A 4405-nucleotide genomic window follows, 5' to 3' on the forward strand; every position below is an offset into this window, starting at 1 on the left:
ACCAGCTCTTCAATCTATGGAGCAGATAAGACGAATTATGAGGCCTACAGATGTGCCAGATCTCGGTCTCTTGTGTGATCCTTTGTGATCTGATACAGACAAGGATGTTTTGGGATGGGGAGAAAATGACTGTGAAGTTTCCTTCACTTTTGGAGCTCAAGTTGTTGCAAAATTCCCCCATAAACGTAGCATGGATCTCACATGTAGAGTCGGGGACATCATTTCACCTAAATGCCAGTGGTAGCGGAAGTGACATCACAGAACCCTTGAACTCTGAAGACATCACAGGAAGTGACGTCATTTGACCTGAGGACACAAAGTGACATCACGGGAGTGATGAACACGACCTTTCACCCCCTGGAAAAACAGGAAGTGGCATCACATAGCATTGTTCCTTAATAAGCTACGAAAAATACGGTTACAATATCACTGTAATGTGACATACATTTCATACAAGAATGGATCACGATATATATAGTTAATATCAGTGTGCATAGGCCCATATTACCAAATGACTGTGAATGCAAGCAGACGTCCAAGGCTAAATGATAAGTTAGTATATAGCGCTTACGCTTAAGCACTTTCTATAGAACAAATATACTTACACTATCACCCAACCTATGTTGGTACTGATTTATCAACCACAGAATAATGAAAGGCTGAGTCCGCTTTGTCAGGATTCGAACCTGCGGATCACACACACATCACAGCACTAAGTGCTTAACCCACTGAGCTATCTTACCAGCTATAGCTACCTCTCTGGCTATAGCAAAATTAGCAATTACATATCTGAATGTTCTCAAAGTCAGAAAGGAAATTACACTCTGCACTGGATACCATTGAACTGGTAACTGAGATTCAACAGCAGGCTAGTTCAGCTGCAGGTCTGGTGCAAAGTTGGCCACATGTCAAACCTGCATGGATCTAATTTTCAGGCTTCAGAGGTTGGGAAATTACCTACCATTGGGAGGGTTCATAATTGTGTATTAAAGATTTTAGAGTGGCACAGTGAAAGCAGCTCACACACATGGCATCCCGTACTCTGGGCACTCGTTACCTCATACATGCAAACAAACATCCTGAACTGCATGCCCGGGAGTTAGGAAAGATAGACACATTACAACAAACCATTAATTGTGGCACAATGAAATCAAGGGCCACTTTATGTGCTATGTTGAAACATTTCTGCACTGTACACAAGCTTTTAGGCACAAGCATTTTGTCAAGTGACCGAGGATACCGTGATGGGCTGTCTTGTGATGATCGTAACCGAGACAACGGCAGACGATAAAAATGCTATAACTGCAACTTGAGAAAAGCAAAATACATAGTCCCAAATGGATGCTTATTCTACTGTAAATGCTTTTTGGAGGTTTTTGTCTGCATTGTGAATGTAAGGTGTTTAGGAAGAGACTTAATCAGTGACTCACCCCCTGAAGTGAGCCTGAAATAAACCTTTAATGAGTCTAGCAATTATTGTATAGAATTCCAAAAGGACAAATGTGTTATTCCTATTCTTTCTTATTTAGGGGTCACTGCTCAAAGTGTTACACTTGTGTAACCCCCTGTCTTTTTTAAAAAGAAGGCTTATTAAAAAAGCTAGCCACGTTAGAAACAAAGAGCCACATGGCACTGGTCACAGCCCAGGAGCTTCAATTTGATAATAAAAAAAGATTATTTTTTCTTTTTTTTAGGGATAGCAAGGGAGACCACAGGGGTAGCAAATGAGACCTCGGGGGTCACAGGTGCCCCCCAAATGACGTCCCTCGAAATTCTCCTTAGCCAGCCTATTCTACTGGAGCTTGAAGCACCACTTAAAATATGTGTCGACATCCGTGGACAATAATATGACTTACTTCGGCTCTTCGAATATGGAGGTTTCCCACCTGAGAACAACTACCTACTCTCCTATCTTGGGAGAATATGTGGCCAGAGGGGAGCCGTCTTTGGAAACTTTCTGTCCCCTGCTGGCATACAAAATGAAATATCCTGAAAACGTCTTTCTTCTCCGAGGCAATCATGAATGTGCCAGTATCATTAACAGAAAATATGGGTTGTTTGGTGAATGTAAAAGACGGTACAGCATCAAGCTATGGAAAGCATCCACAGACTACTTTAACTGTTTTCCATTTGCAGCAATTGCAGACAAGACTATTTTCTGCTGCCATGGAGGTCTTTCACTAGCTCTTTAATCTACGAAGCAGATAAGACGAATTATGAGGCCTACAGATGTGCCAGATCTGAGTCTCTTGTGTGATCCTTTGTAATCTGATACAGACAAGGATGTTTTGGGATGGGGAGAAAATGACTGGTAATTTTTTTGACTTTTCGAACTCAAGTCGTTGCAAAATTCCCCCACAAACATGGCTTTGATCTTATATATAGAGCCAGGGACATCATTTCACCAAAATGCCAGCGGTGGCGGAAGTGACATCACACAACACCTGACCTAAGATGACATCAAAGGAAGTGATGCAATTTGACCCCACCCCAAAGTGACATCACGGGAGTGATGGAACACAACCTTTCACCCCTTGACAAAACAGGAAGTGGCATCACATAGCCTTGTTACTAAGTACACTACGAAAAATATGGTTACAATATCACTGTAATGTGACATACATTTCATACAAGAATGGATCACCATATCTATTGTGAATATCAGTGTGCATAGGCCCATGTTACCAAATTACTCTGAATGCAAGAAGACTTCCAAGGCCAAATGATAATGATGTGCTATTATATAGCACTTACACTTACGCACTTTATATAGAAAAAATATACTTACACTATCACCCAACCTGTGTTGGTACTCATTTATCGACCTCAGAAGAATGAAAGGCTGAGTTGGCTTTGTTGGGATTCGAACCTGCAACCTGCAGATCGCACACACATTGCTGCAGCGAGCGCTCAACCTACGGTGCTATCTTACTGGCTATAGTTACCGCACCGGCTATAATTAAATGAGCAATTACATGTCTGAATGTTCTCAAAGTCAGAAAGAAAATTATAACCTCTAGTGGATACCATTAAACTGGTAACTGAGAATTAACAGCAGACCAGTTCATCGGCAGGTCTGGTGCAAAGTTGGCCACATCTCAAGCGTGCCTGGATCTACTTTTCAGGCTTCAAAGGTTGTCAAAATACATACCATTAGGAGGGTTTATAACTGTGTATTAAAGAATTTAGAGTGGAACATTGAAAGTAGGGCACTCACATGGCATCTGCAAATGTGATGAGAAAAGACATTGGTTATTTAACCAATGTATCCCCCTAGCCCCCCAGGTCACTTAGTTGCAGCATTTCCTGATAGGCCACCTCCAGCAGCTCTGGTTGTGGACCCCGTATAGTTTATGTGTATTCACACATAATCAGATGACTTTCTAGTGTAGTTGCATTTGACATCTTCACAGGCTACTTGATTATCAAAACTAATATGGGATTTAATTAGCCACCTCCGATCGTTATTTAGCACATTATTATAAGGCTGTGACTTTACAAATAAAAGTTTACTATTTCATTAATAGGGAAAAAGATGTTCCAAGATGGCTCCCACAACAACATAGCTGCCATGCCGTCTTTAGAAGATCACATGATAGTTCTGCAACAATAGAGAGGAAGGTGGTATAGACAATCCCAGTCTGCTTTAAAAACACTTGCCCGTAGCACGATGAATGTATGCACCTGACGAAGTCCCGTTTCGAAATTCCTCAGTTATGGTTTGCTGAGCAACCATAACTCGGGCCACCTCCCTGCACTGCTAAGACTAACACCCAGGACATCAAAGATGACATCACAAATGTCACTGATGACATCACATATGAAATTAATTGTGATAAAAATTCTCTAAAAGGGGTTGTGTTTATAATGTTAGTAACACGATGTCGGGGTGATCGGGAGGTCTATCATGAACTACTTAATGTGTTAAAGATTGTACTCATCTGAACAAAACATGATATTGGAGTGTTGTTTTTAATACCTGAACCTTATTATACATACACATTGGCAATGGCTGCAGCATGCACTGTAGAAGTACAATATTTTTAATCTGGTAATTTTGGATAATAAAATAATGAATGGTACCTTATCAGAGTTTTGAATAATGATACACATGGAATAAATAGCTAATAGCTAATAATTGAAGACTTACTATTTACTTATGTTAGTACAAACAATACATACGGAGACCTACTGAATATTCCAGGTCCATTGAAAATTGATGACTGTGATGAGTGCCCTTGTGCCTGTGCAATCTGTCATTCTCCATGGTGGTGCCATTTTTACAATAATCACCGCCATTGCAACAACAACCGCCGTCATTAATGGACTCCACGCTGCACATGTGCACAAAGCATGGAACCCTCCAGATGCCCACATAGGTGCAAGGAAGGGTATATGATATGAT

General features: G+C 40.9%; 1 pseudogene; it reads left to right on the forward strand.

Moving 5' to 3' along the window:
- The first annotated feature begins 1756 nt into the window (after window positions 1–1756).
- On the forward strand, window positions 1757–2431 carry LOC138522118 (serine/threonine-protein phosphatase PP1-gamma catalytic subunit B-like; annotated as a pseudogene).
- The last annotated feature ends 1974 nt before the right edge of the window (window positions 2432–4405 follow it).

This window comes from Ambystoma mexicanum, chromosome 13, assembly GCF_040938575.1.
Source record: "Ambystoma mexicanum isolate Mex_15411 chromosome 13, UKY_AmexF1_1, whole genome shotgun sequence".
Taxonomy (NCBI): Eukaryota; Metazoa; Chordata; class Amphibia; order Caudata; family Ambystomatidae; genus Ambystoma; species Ambystoma mexicanum.